Source organism: Aotus nancymaae, unplaced genomic scaffold (genome assembly GCF_030222135.1).
Source record: "Aotus nancymaae isolate 86718 unplaced genomic scaffold, 86718_ANA_hifiasm-v0.15.2.pri h1tg000002l, whole genome shotgun sequence".
Taxonomy (NCBI): domain Eukaryota; kingdom Metazoa; phylum Chordata; class Mammalia; order Primates; family Aotidae; genus Aotus; species Aotus nancymaae.
Genome location: NW_026988413.1, coordinates 7,505,750 through 7,520,815, shown reverse-complemented (window position 1 = coordinate 7,520,815; position 15,066 = coordinate 7,505,750). Strand labels below are relative to the sequence as shown.

General features: G+C 48.7%; 1 protein-coding gene and 2 long non-coding RNA genes across 4 annotated transcripts in view; 1 reads left to right on the top strand and 2 right to left on the bottom strand.

The window, feature by feature from the left end:
• WDR86 (WD repeat domain 86) overlaps positions 1-15,066 on the bottom strand; it is a 54,346-nt gene that overhangs the window by 28,242 nt on the left and 11,038 nt on the right. Inside the window, exons 6-7 of the transcript XR_010340240.1 lie at positions 4,387-4,535; positions 3,936-4,256 (exon numbers count right to left, since the gene is read on the bottom strand). The gene's annotated coding sequence lies outside the window, so the exon portion shown is untranslated. Of the gene's footprint in view, positions 4,257-4,386; positions 4,536-15,066 lie in introns of the transcript that reaches the window.
• On the top strand, positions 504-5,197 carry LOC105710568 (uncharacterized). Of its 2 annotated transcripts, XR_001105822.2 has the most exons (4): positions 504-725; positions 1,297-1,360; positions 2,274-2,406; positions 4,334-5,197. It is a non-coding gene; the product is annotated as an uncharacterized LOC105710568 (long non-coding RNA). The 2 variants fall into 2 exon arrangements; XR_001105820.2 differs by lacking the exon at positions 4,334-5,197 and having other exon boundaries at positions 2,274-3,745.
• LOC135271995 (uncharacterized) lies at positions 7,688-13,296 on the bottom strand. Its single transcript, XR_010340125.1, has 2 exons — positions 13,024-13,296; positions 7,688-8,201 (listed from the first exon to the last, which is right to left on the bottom strand). It is a non-coding gene; the product is annotated as an uncharacterized LOC135271995 (long non-coding RNA).

The window sequence follows — 15,066 nt, the reverse complement described above, 5'->3', positions numbered from 1 at the left end:
CGCGGGCTCCCCGGGCCTGGCGCGCGCCTCTGGTGGACCCCGGGGTCTGCCCAGCCCTCCCGGAGCGCCCGGCGGCTGGTTTCCATTAAGGCAGTTCCCGGCGCCTGCTTTGCTGGGGGCGGGGAAGGTGACCCCCAACTCGGATCCCTCAGGTCCTAAAGGTAGCAGGATTTCCAGAACTCTCCAGGGCTCTCTCCGGAGCCTAGGGAGTAGGGCAAGGAAGGGGCGTCTTTGGCGAGCCAGCCCGCAGCGGGACGACCGGCCCTGCCAGCTCTGCTCCATCCAGACTCCAGAAGAAACACCCCCCACCCCCGTCGTGGGATCTCCCAGGGCCTTGGGCCATTTATTCCCTGAGTGGCCTAACCAAAGAAATCCGTTCTTTTCCCTCAAAACTTGTAAAGCAGCCGGCGCCTCAGCTTAAGGAGCGTGGCCCTTCCTTAGCAGGCGATGGGGAGGGGGTCAGTGGAGGGGCGTTAGGACTGGATTTGGGGTGGTTGGTACCCGTCATCCAGCCGTAGAGAGGGAGGCCGAAAGGAGACGTTTTCAGGAGGTGGAGGCTTTAGAATTTGGATGCCTGCGAGAGGGAGAGGACCGGGAGCCTCCCTTGTACTGAGGCTGGTAGCTGGTCTTGTCCCCTACAGGCTGAAGACGATTCCTCTCCGGAGCCGGTGAACCTCAGGGCGCCATCGTGCATCCTGAAGTGAAGACTGCGGTGTGGCCTCCAGGTGAGGACCGAGGAGGCTGGGAGGGTTGATCTGAAATGCCAGAGGAAACCCAAACTTTCTGGGCACAGGGACCCAGGAGAAGTAGGCATCCACTCTTTCGGAAACTAAGGGGAGGAGGGTTGAAAGCTGTCTGGGGGCTGGGGAGAGGTCGTGGGTCGTAGGTCGGGCGGACTTGCCTGGTCTTGGTTCACAGGAAACAACTACTAGGAGAAAAGCTTAACTTTTAAGGGGGTCACGCACGATTCCTGAGCAAGATGCCCCCGTGCCCTCTGGTTCCTCTCTCAACACAAGCCATCAGCTCCCATGCTTGGCTCCCGGCAGGCAGAGGGTTCAAAAGCGCCAGTGCCATCAGCTTGGGAGCCTGCAGTCCGTACACTGCTGACCTTACCTACTTCCTCTTTCCAAGTTGATAGATTCTTTTGTTCTTGGGCCCTCCTCCCCCGCCTCCACCTCCACACCCTTCCTTCTCTGGTTTGGCACAAAGCGGCCCCCTGGTGGGGGTGAGCCAGCCGTCCCTGGGGGGCCGTGGTGCAGATGTCCTCAGCCAGACTGCCTTCCCTTTCTCTTGCAGGTTATGGGTTACAGACTCTGGAAAATTGCCCCCAAATCTAACAGGAGTACAAGAAGCTGGGGAGGTAGGAGAACAGCACCTAATTTCCCTGAAACTGGGGTCTCCTCCCTCTACCTTGAGTTAGCAAAGTTGTGGAGGCTGGGTCTCCAGCAGAACCTGGGCTCCCTTCGCCTTTCACACCTTTCGGAGCCTCCAAGAGGGCCTGGAGTTCGATGGTGCCCAGACCCTCCTGGACCTAGTCACTTTATAAATGGAAGGCACCGTGGGAAGGAGACCTGGTGGGGTGCAGGAGGGAATGGTTACGCTTTAAGAAGCAAGAAAGGGGCTGGGTAGGGTGGCTCACGCCTGTAATCCCAGCACTTTGGAGACCGAGGAAGGTAGATCACAAGGTCAGGAGTTCAAGACCAGCCTTGCCAGTATGTTGAAACCCCGTCTCTACTAAAAATACAAAAATTAGCTGGACATGATGGTGGGCACCTGGAGTCCCAGCTACTCGGGATGCTGAGGCAGAACTGCTTGAACCTGGGAGGCAGAGGTTGCAGTGAGCTGAGATTGTGCTACTGCACTCCAGCCTAGACTCCATCTCAAAAAAAAAAAAAAAAAAAAAAAGCAAGAAAGGGGCAGTGAATAACAAGTGAAGGGTGAAGGGGGGTGTATTTTGTGCCAGGGAGTGCTCATTCCCTGTGCCACACGAACTGCCACAATTTACCCTGCTGGAAAGAGTGACCCTCTGGGGCTTCTGTGAGAAGCATTGGGAAAGCTGGATATTCTCAAGTTGGTGGGGGAGGGTGACAGAGGGAGGCTTCTTTAGGGGTGTCCACAGGGAACGTCATGGCCAGAGCTTTGTCAGAATTGTTTTTCCCTCTGGCACGACCTGCACTGCTGGTGGTGAGGGTGCCTGTGGTGATCGTCATCTTCATAGTTTGGGTACTTACTGTGTGTCAGGTGCTGTGCTAAGTGCTGGTACTTTTCAACAGGATGGAAGCCTTCCCAGTCCTGCAGCCACCTGCAGACTCTCACAAGCACTGTGTTCCCAGAGGAAAAGCTTTTACCCCAGGCCCAGGGGAGCCGGGAGAAAGCAGGAAGCCCTGACGGTTTTTCACCCCGGGGGTGAGCTTGCATGATTGAAGCTATATTCGAGGAAAATTGTACAGATGGTCCCAACGTAGCACTGTTCCACTTATGACGGTATGGAAGTGATGGCATTCAGCAGAAATTGTACTTCAAGTGCCAATACAATCGCTATTTCTCACTTTCAGTGCAGTATTCAATAAATTACATGAGATAGTCAACACTTTCCTATAAAATAGGCTTTGTGTAAGATGATTCTGCCCAAATGTAAGGCTAATGCAAGTACTCTGAGCACATTTAAGGGAAGGCTGGGCTAAGCGATGATATTCCATAAGTTAGGCACATTGAATGTATTTTAAACTTAGGATATTCTCAACTTGCACGGGTTTATCAGAACATGACATCATTAGTCACTCAAGGACCATCTGTGCTACTAATGACATAGATGCTGGTTGGAGGACGGCAGGCAATAGCCAGAGGAGGGCACAGCAGGGAAGAAGTGACGTTTTTAAAGACAGAGACCAGCTTTAAATATTGCTAAGAAAGACCCTGTAGAGAGAAGCTGGTGATACTGGAGACAGCAGGCAACAGAGTAAGAGCCCCGAAGAACAAGGAGAGCATGGAGTCTCCTCTTCTGGGAGCAGAAGGAGTGTCGACTTAAATATTAGGGAGGAAAGATGAACCTCGCAGAGAACCTGCAAAACCCAGTCTCAGAAATACCTGCCTGCACCTAAAACCTTAGTTACTGAAAGTCTGAAGAGCAATGATTGTGTGAAATCTTGATAGTGCGTACATGTGGTTTTGTTAGATTATTCTTTGTATCTATATTTCTACTATCTTAAAATAAACACTATAAGTTGGGAGGCCGAGGCAGATGGATCACCTGAGGTCAAGAGTTCGAGACCAGGCTGGCCAACATGGTGAAACCTCTTTTCTACTAAAAATACAAAATTAGCCAGGTGTGCTGGTAGGCACCTGTAATCTTGGGCAACAAGAGTGAAACTCTGTCTCAAAAAAAAAAGATACTCACTGTCATTAGTCATAAAGGAAATACAAATCAAAAAGCACAGTGAGATGCCACCTGACACCCACTAGGATGGGTAATCATGGGATGGGAAAAATAAGTGTGGGTGAGGATGTGGAAAAGTCAGCCCTCACACACTCCTGGTGAGAATGTAAATGGCGCAACTGCTATGTATGACTGTCTGGCAGTCCCTCAAACGATTAAACACAGTTACCAAGTGAGCCAGCATTTCCATACGTATCCAGGAGAAACGGGCATTATTCCTAACAGACAAGGGGTAGAAGCAGCCCCACGGTTCATCAGCCCACGCGTGGGTGAACTAAATGTGGCGTACACATGTAATGGAAAATTTTTCAGCCATAACAAAGAATAAGTTGCTGACAAATGGTACAGCATGCAGGGACCTTGAAAACGGATTCAGTGAAAGAGGTCAGGCACCAAAGGCCACATGTCACATGATTCCATTCATATGAGCTATCCAGAACAAGGGAGTCTACAGAGATACTTGGTCAGGGGTTGCCTGGGGCTTGGGGAAGAGGTCTGGGGAGCAGAGGCGTGATGGGGGTAGTCTACGTGGTCCCTCTTGGGTGATGAAAATGTTCTGAAATGAACTGCAGTTCTGGTTGCATGTCTCTGCGGATATACTAACACCACTGCATTGTACACTTCACACGGGTCACCCATACAGTATGTGAACCATAGCTCGATAAAGCTGGTTTTAAAAAGCCATACTTACAGTGAGCTATCACTTCATATCCGCTAGTCTGGGCCATCATTTCTAAGATGGAAAGTCACAAGTGCTGGTGAGGATGTGGAGAAATCGGACCACTCGGGCAGTGCTGGTGGGAACGTAATAGTGCCCCCGCTTTGGAAAAGAGCGTGGAGGTTCCTCAATGAGGTTAAACACAGAATGACCGTATGACCTACTAATTCTACTCCTAGGTGCATACCCCGGAGCATGGAAAACAGGTGTGCAAACAGAAATTTGAACTTACTGTTTATAGCAGCTCTATCCACGATAGCCAAAAGGTGGAAGCAACCGAAGTGTCCAGATGAGCAGATCAACACAACGTGCTGTGTTCACACAGTGGAATAGTGTTCAGCTCCAAAAGGAAGCACTGATGCATGCCACACATGCGTGAACCTAGAAAACACGCTAAGTGAGAGAAGCCAGATATAAAAGGAACACTGCGTGACTCCACTGATGTGAAATCTCCAGGACGGGCCAGTCCCTACAGAGGGGAGCGGATCAGTGGCTGCCTGGAGCTCGGAGGACGGGAATGGGCAGTGGCTGCTTACTGGGTACTGGGTTTCAGTTTGTGGTGATGAAATGTTCTAGAACCAGACAGCGATGATGGTTGCATAACATTGTCAGTGTGCTTTATGCCACTGGATTGCACTGTTTAAAATGGTTATGGGCCGGGCGCGGTGGCTCACGCCTGTAATCCCAGCACTTTGGGAGGCCAAGGTAGGCAGATTACCTGAGGTCCGGAATTCAAGACCAGCCTGACCAACATGGAGAAACCCTGTCTTTACTAAAAATACAGAATTAGCTAGGCATGGTGGCGCATGCCTGTAATCCCAGCTACTCGGGAGGCTGAGGCAAGAGAATCACTGGAACCTGGGAGGTGGAGGTTGCGGTGAGCCGAGATCACGCCATTGCCTGGACAACAAGAGCGAAACTCTGTCTCAAAAAATAAAATAAAATAGTTATGATGGTAAATTTTATGTTATGTGTGTATTACCACATACACACATAAAATTTATTTTGCGCCATTAAAAAAAAAGAAAGAAAGCTCTATGAAGCCCCTATATCACTACTACTGTGATTAATGTTTGGGGAACAACTATCAGAGAATTAAAAGTGTTAATGCTTGGAGAATAACATGGCCATATACCCTTATGACCCTGTGTATACATGTATCCAGATCATCCGGAGTCCAGAGAAGGATGGGACCAGCGCTAGATGTCCAGAGAGCCCTGGTGTCCCCCAGTCAGGCCACGTGGTCAAGGGCGCAGATCTGCCCCGCACCCCACACTCCGAGCAGCATTCTCTACATCTGGCTCCAACGGGTCAGTGTCTATTCCAGTCAGGTTCCACATTTAAAAGGAGGCAGCGTTGAGAAACCAGATTGCCTTCTCGTGCTAGGAAGTCTTTGTCCCGGTCCCTGCTGGTCACGCCTCTAGCCCTGGAGTCCGGAGTCAGGCCCAGCTGAGTGAGAGAGTTGCTGCTTGGAGCCTGGCCCTGGGCACAGAGGGAGGTCTGGAGTTGCACACCCATGGAGGTTCTCTGTGGTCCCCCAACGCCTGGGACTGGAATGTCCAGGCCCTTTCTGGGTCTTGGACCAGGGCTATGTTATAAGGACAGGGCTGTTCTGGAGAAAAAAGTCCAGCTGGTAAATATCCCATCCCCCCCAATTTTCACTTTATCTCCCCTACAGCCTCTTCCTGGCAACTTCAGAGAAATGTCAGAGGCTAATGAGACAGAGGGAATGCAGTTTTGAAACAGCTTTCAAAGTTCACTCGCTTCAACTTTTGCTTCGGCCAAGAGGGAGTAAAAAGGACCTGTTTACCCTCCTGCCTCCTCTCTGAACAACCTAAAACAAACACAAACTATATGAAGCAATTGTTTTCAAGACACTGGACACCAGGCAGTGAAGGGCGGTAATCCCCACGAGACGAGAAAAATGAGGCGAGCCGATGACTGGCCCAGTTTCCTGCCTTAAGAGAATTTCCAGACCACAGAGCAGGAACGGGGATCCCAGACAGAGCCCAGTGGACTTCCTGGGTTGAGGAAACAGCTGAGTGTCTAGAGAGAACTAAGGGACCAGAGTGAGCAGGACAGAGGACCAGAGAAGGGAAAGCCCTGGAGAGCTACTCAGGTTCCCTCTCCACATCAGCTGCTGTGAGTGTGCGCATCGGAGGAAATGACTCCAAGTGGGCTAGGGTCAGAGGCAACTCGGCATCTGCGCAGAGCGGAGAATGGTGCAGCCGAGGCGTGAAGACAGTTACTGCGGATGAGAACACAAGGGGCTGAGCCCAGTGGCTCACACCTGTAATCCCAGCACTTTGGGAGGCTGAGGCGGGTGGATCACTTGAGGTCAGGAGTTCAAGACCAGCCTGGCCAACATGGTGAAACCCCATCTCTACTAAAAATACAAAAATTAGCCGGGTGTGGTGGCATGCACCTGTCATCCCAGCTATTCGGGAGGCTGAGGCATGAGAATCGCTTGGACCGGGGAGGTGGAGACTACAGTGAGCTGAAATCATGCCACTGTACTCCAGCCTGGGTGACAGAATGAGACTCCACCTCAAAAAAAAAGAACATATGGACACAAATGGGAATAACAGACACTGGGGGGCTACTTGAACGTGGGAGGAGGGAGAGGATCAGAAAAAAATAACTATTGGGTACTAGACTTAGTACTCGGTTGATGAAATAATCTGGACAAGCCCCTATGACGCGAGTTTACCTTTGTACCAAACCTGCAAATGTGCCTCTGAACCCAAAATAAAAGTTGAAAATAATTTTTTTTTTTTTTTTGAGACGGAGTTTCACTCTCGTTACCCAGGCTGGAGTGCAATGGCGCGATCTCGGCTCACCGCAACCTCCGCCTCCTGGGTTCCAGTGATTCTCTTGCCTCAGCCTCCCAAGTAGCTGGGATTACAGGCATGCGCCACCATGCCCAGCTAATTTTTTGTATTTTTAGTAGAGACGGGGTTTCACCATGTTGACCGGGATGGTCTCGATCTCTTGACCTCGTGATCCACCCGCCTCGGCCTCCCAAAGTGCTGGGATTACAGGCGTGAGCCACCGCGCCCGGCTGAAAATAATTTTTTAAAAGACAATTATTGTACTGTACTTCATATATTCAAAAGGTTATGTAGAAACACAGAAGATATCAAAAAGCTCAAACGTGATCACCAGAGATCAAAGCAATGTCTGGAATGAAACAACAGCACTGGGTGAGATTAACGGCAGATTAGACGATACAGAAGAAAACATTAACAAACAGCAGGAGAAACGATCCAAAATGAGCAACAGAAAGAAAAAGGAACTGAAAAATGAAAAGAATATCAGTGATCTGCGGGACAGTACCCTAAATATATGTAACTGGAGTCCTGGTAGAAGAGGAGAAAAAGAAGGGAACAGAAAAAATATTTGATGAAATAATGGTTGAAAAATTTCTTAATTTGATGAATATTATAAATCCATAGTTCCAAGAAACTCACTGTACCCCATCACAGAAACACGGAATGCACAAACTACCAAAGCTGCAGCAAGAAGAACATGAATCAGAATAGCTCTATTTTTATTTATTGTTAAAATTGAATATGTGGATAAAAATGTTCCACAAAGAAAATTCAAGGCCTAGATGGCTTCACTGGGGAGTTGCATCAAACACTTAAGGAAGAAATAATAACAATTTTCCACAAAATTTTCCAGAAAACTGAAGCGGTAGGAATACTTCTCAATTCATTCCATGAGGCTGGTATTACCCTGATACCAAAATCAGAGACATTGTATGAAAAGAAAATTACAGGCTGGACACCGTGGCTCATGCCTATAATCCCACCACTTTGGGAGGCCAAGGCAGGAAGATCACTTGAGTCCAGGAGTTTGAGACCAACCTGAGCACCATTGCAAGACCTCAACTGTACTAACATTTTAAAAAATCAGCTGGGCATGTGCCTGTAGTTTCAGCTGCTGGGTAGGCTGAGGTGGAAGGATCATTGAGCCTGGGAGGTGGAGGCTGCAGTGAGCTGTCATCACACCACTGCACTCCAGCTTGGATGACAGAACAAAACCCTGTCTCAAAAAATAAAAAATAAGAAAATTATACACCAATATTATCATGAGCATAGATGCAAAAATTCTTTTAAAAATGTTAGCAATTGCCGGGCGCGGTGGCTCAAGCCTGTAATCCCAGCACTTTGGGAGGCCGAGGCGGGTGGATCACGAGGTCAAGAGATCGAGACCATCCTGGTCAACATGGTGAAACCCCGTCTCTACTAATACAAAAAAATTAGCTGGGCATGGTGGCGCGTGCCTGTAATCCCAGCTACTCAGAAGGCTGAGGCAGGAGAATTGCCTGAACCCAGGAGGCGGAGGTTGCGGTGAGCCGAGATCGCGCCATTGCACTCCAGCCTGGGTAACGAGAGCGAAACTCCGTCTCAAAAAAAAAAAAAAAAAAAAAAAAAATGTTAGCAATTGAATTCAACAATGTATAAAAACAAACATGATAATCAAGTAAGGTTTATCCCAGGAATTCAAGGTTGGTTTAACATCCAAAAATCCATCAATGTATGGCCTAAGGATAGACATATAGATTAACAGAATAGAACTGAGAGCCCAGACTTGTACAGACCATTCAACAGGGGAAATAGTAATCTTTACTTTAAAAAATGTTGCTGGGACCACTGGATAGCCATATGCAGAATACATTTGGGCCTCTACCTCATACCATATAGAAAAATTAACTAAAAAATAATCAAAGACCTAAATGTAAGAGCTAAAGCTCTAACACTTTCAGAAGAAAACACAGGTGTCAGTTTTCTTAATCTTGAATTAGGCAATGATTTCTTAGACATGACACCTAGAGAAAAAGAAAAAATAATACTTCATCGAAATGAAAAGCTCTTGTGCTTCGAAGTACGCTATTAAGAAAGTGAAAAATCGACCCACAGAATGGGAAAAATATCACAAATCTTTTTAGCCTCAGGCCTGGAAGGTACCAGATGCTAAGGAGAAAATCCAAAGAAGGAGTTGGAAGATCCTTCCTCAGCCACTTCCTCCATTCTCAGTGCATTTCTGAGGACCAAGACAAGCAAGCCACAGCCCGGCTCTGGGCACCTGGCACAGTTCTCCCGGCCCAGACAGAGATCTCAGAGCTGCTGCACACAGGCACCACATAATTTGAAAGGGGCTTTTGTTCTCATCTGCCACAGTAAGGCACCCTGGTTAGAGTGCGTGTGTGGCTGGGAGGGACGAGGAGGGAGCCCCATGCAGGAATGTCTGTTTTCACTGACTCCATGGGATTTCTAGCCGCCCACAAAATGATGCCTTTGCTTATTCTTTGTGTGGATTCTGGAGCTCAGCTTAAGGCGTGCTGGGTTGCTAATCCTGCAAAGGGTACAAAGGGTATTTCCTGTGAGTTCAGTGTCCCTCCTAGGGGGAGCCAGGGCCGGTGTGGCCACCCACTCCATACCTGCTTTTATGTTGCTGGGAGCAGAAAGAAGGAGAAAGTAGGAACCATCCAGATTCTCTGGTTGCAGTGAAAGAAATGAGTTTAGTGAGTTTAAGCAAGAAAAATGGATTTACTGAAAAGAGAGCAAGTGAAGACAGAGATGAAGATCCAGATTTGAAGGAAAAGCACTAGGGGGATGCCAGGGAGCTCGGCGGCTGGGCCTTGTGGAATCGTCTCCGCAACGTGGCTGCAGGTGGACTTGGCTCCAGCCTGCTTTTTCCCAGCGTGCTTTTGCACCAAGTTTAATTCCGAGGAGCAAAGATTTAAATACCCTGTCTTTTCTTTTTTAAGAGATGGGTCTCGCTCTGTCACCCTCGTTGGAGTGCAGTGGTGTGATCATAGCTCATTGTAGCCTTGGACTCTTGGGCTGAAACAATTTTCCCACCACAGCTTCTCGAGTAGCTGGGACTACAGGCACGAGCACTGCACCTAGCTCAAGGGTCAGATTTTTTTAAGGTTAATAAGTCACAGAAAGGCCAGGCACAGTGGATCATGCCTGTAATCCCAGCATTTGGGAGACCGAGGCAGGCAGATCACAGGTCAGGAGTTCAAGACCAGCCTGGCTGACATAGTGAAACCCCATCTCTACTAAAAATACAAAAATTAGCCAGGCATGGTGGCGTGCACCTGTAATCACCACTGCACACTGCCGGGTTCAAGGCAGGAGAATCACTTGAACCCAGGAGGCGGAGGTTTTGGTGAGCCAAGATTGCACAATGCATGTGTGATATTATAGCAAGCGCCCTCTTCAAGGGTGCCTGGCCTTCCCATTCAAAGAGTGCCAGGTCTGTGAATTGAGCTGGGTCTGGGAATCATAACAAGCCATGATTCTCTAGCATGCTGGCTCTAGTTGGGCCTCTTGCAACCTTCCTGAGTCTACAAATAAAGGGGGACAGGAGCGTATTGATTACTGACTTAATTTTGGGGATCCCTATCAATCACCCATGGCCTGAGAACTTGGAAGGTGAGACGACTCCCTGAGATCCAGGCTCCACTTCTGCCCTACCCAGTACACTTCCGGAGTGAAGACCCCCAGCTCCCAGCATTCCTCTCACCCCTCAGAGATAGGGGATCCCCCTTCCACCACTGTCCCTCCCATTAACATTCCGTGCCAGTTTACTCCTTGTGGCAAGGCTGAAGGTGGAGGAGTCACCTGGCTCCATCCCAAGATCTGTCCTGAGGGGTAGGTGGGGTGGAAACACACAAGTGGATTCATTTCAGCATTCTTGTCTCCCACAGCTCAGAACCGGTCCCTCTCTTGTGCCAAGGGTTCCTAGCCTTTCTGCGTCATTTCAACACCAACAACTTTGCATCAGCAGGTTGTTAGGACACAGACAGCAGCCCCCCAAAACCGTGCACAGAATGCAGAATTGCCTTAGCAATACCCTTGGTGCAAGCCAGAATCCAGTTCCTCCTCCTTTGGCCAAGAACCCTCAAAATCCATTCCACAAACATTCTCCAGACTTCTGGCAATGTGGATGAGTGACTTCCAGCAGTTTCTCTGGGTCTCTCTGCACTTCTCCCTCTAGTCTGAGCCACACAAGCCAAACTTCTGTTATGGGGCAAGCAATGCTACACCGTGAGCCGTGAGGGAGCTCCTAATTCTCTCCTTCAGGAGAGGAGCATCTCAGGTAAGAGGAACGTAGTGGTCGGGGGGGTGTCAAAGGACTCAGGGTATCTAGAGGTTCTAGTTTTCCAAATACTCCCAAATATCCTCATTCCAATGGCTGGTGTCTCATTCCTTTTGTGTTAGTGCTTTAATTTTCACGTCAAATCTATGGGAAGTTCGTGCAGACAACTGTTTTCATTTAGCAGGATTAGTCTCCAAACTCTACCTCTAATGAGATTTTAGCCTGGTCACAGGAAGGGCTTGAGTTCTGCTCTACACCTTGAGTTGAGCTTTGCAGGATTTAATCTCGATGTGCATCCAAATATCTAGAGCTGTTAGAGGCAGCTATCTACATGGCATCTGCGTTCTGCATCCTTTTAAAATTATGTCACAACAGCAACTGTGCAACCCTCAAAACCCTGCCTCAGTGCACACCTGGTTCCAGCTGGCCCCAGGGGTGACCTGATGAGGCATGTGGCCTGTCTGTACCACGGGCAGCTCTCCCTATCTGTATTAATTTCTCAGGGGTGACATAACAAAATACCACAGATTGAATGGCTCCAACAGAACTGTGCTGTCTTACAGTTCTGGGTGCTGGACGTCTGAGATGAATGAAGATGTCAGCAGGGTTGGGTCCCTCCGAGGCTGCAAGGAATCTGTTCCAGGCCTCTCTCCTAGCTTCTGGCAGTTTGCTGTCCGTCTTTGGGGTTCCTGGCTCACAAAAGCATCACCTGGGTCTCTGCCTTTATCTTCACGTGGTGGTCTCCCTGCATGTGTGTGTGTGTCTAAATTTCCCCTTTCTATGAGGACACCAGTCATGATGGATTAGGGACCCCCTATTCTAGTAGGATCTTGCTGTGGACTGGATTGTGCACCCCCAAAATTGATGTGTCCAAGCTCAAACCCCAACGTGACTGTATTTGAACACAGGGCTTTTAGCAGCTAATTAAACTTAAATGAGATCATAAGGGTGGAGACCTAATCTCATAAGAAGCAGAGAGAGATCCTGTGCTCTTTCTGCCATGTGAGGACACAGTGAGAAAGTACCTGCAAGTTAGGAAGGGGGCCCCTCACCAGGAGCCAGGCCAGCACCCTGATCTTGGACTTCCCGGTCTTCAGCTGTGAGGAAATGCATTTCTGTGTTTAAGGCATCCACTCTCTGGTATTTTGTTAGGAGAGTTTGAGCAGACTAAGACCTCCTCCTAATTGAACTAAGTGCATTTCAAGACAGTCCCATTCTGAGGTGCTGGGGGTTAGTACTTCGATATATACATTATGGTGTCAACCCATAATACCATTCACACAAGAATGTAAATGGGAGTTTAACTACTCTCTGCCCATCTGGATCCCAATAACCAATTCCAAATAACCTACATTTTTCTGCTTGCCTGTGGCCTTCAACCTTCTGCCCTGTAGACATTTCTGTCAGTTAGGGTTTTTGGTTTGCAGGTAACAGAAACAGACTTGGCTCCAGCCTCCAACCGCCTTGGGTTCCTTTGTGTCTCTAAGATTCAGATTCCCAGGAGTACATGTGATTGGCCCAGCCCACAAGTGGCAGGATATTGAAGGTGAGGTACATCAGAACACAGGCAGGGCTGGGGGAAGGGTCATTCCCCAAAGGCAGGGATTCGGGGGAACAAGGCCAGCATGAGCCCTGGGAAGAGGACTGGACTGCTCCACGGAGAGCTATATGTGAACAAAGGCAAAGCCCTCCACCTCTCAGGGCCTCCATTCCTTTTTCATTAACCAGGAACAACAAGACCTGTCCTACTCACCTGACAGGTAAGCATCAAACATAACTGAAGACAGGGATGACTGAAGACTTGGAAATTAACACAGAGGCTTGTCACTCCAGCAGCCGGTACCCGCCCCTTCTCTCTCTGATCGAAACCACCACAGCCCTGCAGATTCCAGCGGGACTCGTGTACCCTTCTCTTCTGGGAACCTTTCACACGCTTCTTCCTACAGGCCCCGCAGCGAGCGTGGCATTCCCGTGCAGCTGTTTCCCATCGCCGCATCTCACAACACTCTCTTCCAAAGAATTTGGTTTGCCCCATGGTAGAAACAAACAGGCCGGGCGCGGTGGCTCACGCCTGGAATCCCAGCACTTTGGGAAGCGAGGTGGGCTGATCACTGGAGGTCAGGAGTTCGAGACCAGCCTGCCCAACCTGGTGAAACCCCATCTCTACTAAAAATACAAAAATTAGCCGGGCATGGTGGCAGGTGCCTGTAATTCCAGCTACTTGAGAGGCTGAGGCAGGAGAATCTCTTGAACCTGAGAGGTGGAGATTGCAGTGAGCTGAGATCGTGCCACTGCACTCCAGCCTGGGCAACAGAGCAAGATTGTCTCAAAAAAAAAGAGTTACAGAAACTCTGTAGCGCCTGCTACCCTTGTACATTACTAATTTGGACAAATTGGGAAAAAACAAACTATGGCCTTAAATAGGTGAACTAGTTAATAGATTGTTCTTTAAAAGTCTATTTTAGTATTTCCAAGTGCAAGTGTCTTCACTGGTCACCAGACAGTGAAGCATAGGGCTTAACACACATGAGGAACTATGTGTTTGAGGTCTGGGGTTTTTTTTGGGTTATAATCAGTTAGAAATGTTTTCAGCTGCAGAGGATAGAAAACCTCAGCTTGGTGAAACAGAAGTTCATTTCTCTTACATGACAAGAAGGGTGGCTGCTGCTCATTTAGCAGCTCAATGAGCTTGGAGCCAGCATTTCCCTGATTCTCTTTGCTTTTATCCCATGATTACAAGAAGGCTGCCTGAGTTCCTGGCGTCACATCTTTATTCAAGGAAGGAAGCCAGGGGAAAGGAGCTTTATCCAGAAAACCAAAGCTTTTTCTTTTTTTTTTCAGAAGGAGTTTCGCTCTTGTTGCCCAGGCTGGAGTGCAATGGCACGATCTCAGCTCACTGCAACCTCTGCCTCCCAGGTTCAAGCAATTCTCCTACCTCAACCTCCCGAGTAGCTGGGATTACAGGCGTGCACCACCATGCCCAGATAATTTTGTATTTTTGGTAGAGAACGGGTTTCTCCGTGTTGGTCAGGCTGGTCTCGAATTTCTAACCTCAGATGATCCGTCCGCCTCGGCCTCCCAAAGTTCTGGGATTACAGGCGTGAGCCCCTGCGCCTGGCCAGCCAAAGCGTTTTCTGAAGTCCTTCTGACAGCTGTCAGCTTTCATCTCATCGACCAGAGCTGTGTCCCATGGCCCGGGAGGCAGAGAAAAGAGCATTTGGCTTTTCCGGATGCTTTAGTGAAGGCAGACAAGGGAGGGAGGAAGGAACTGGGATTGGAAAGCTAATCCACAGCACAAGCCTTGGCTCCTTAAATCTTTGTTTGTTTACACTACGAGGCGGGGTAGCGTTTTTCAAACCAGAGAATTGTGACCTAGGAGGAGGTTGTGAAATCAACTTAGTGGGTCTCTGACCAGCATTGTTTTAAAGTAAAATAAAATAGAAAATACTGATGCTCAACTAGTGAGGGGCGGGACTGTCTGGGACACAGCTGTGTTAGTTTGATATCTAATGACCTACATGTGAGTCTCAGTCAAAAAGATTGGGAAGCCGTTGCCACAGGGGATGAGTGCAGAGGGGTCAGCTGTGGGCTCCGGTCAGACGGCCCGGGGCGCTTGGCCTCTTTGGCCACTTATGGCACACATTTGGGCAAGTTACAATCATCCTTTTAGGTCTATTTCTACAACTGTAAAAGAGAGAAAATAATATACCCACCTCGTTATATGTAGAAAAAGGGGTTAGCACATCATTTGGGTCATAGTAATTGTCCAATAAAATGTATTGGTACCTACTGATAA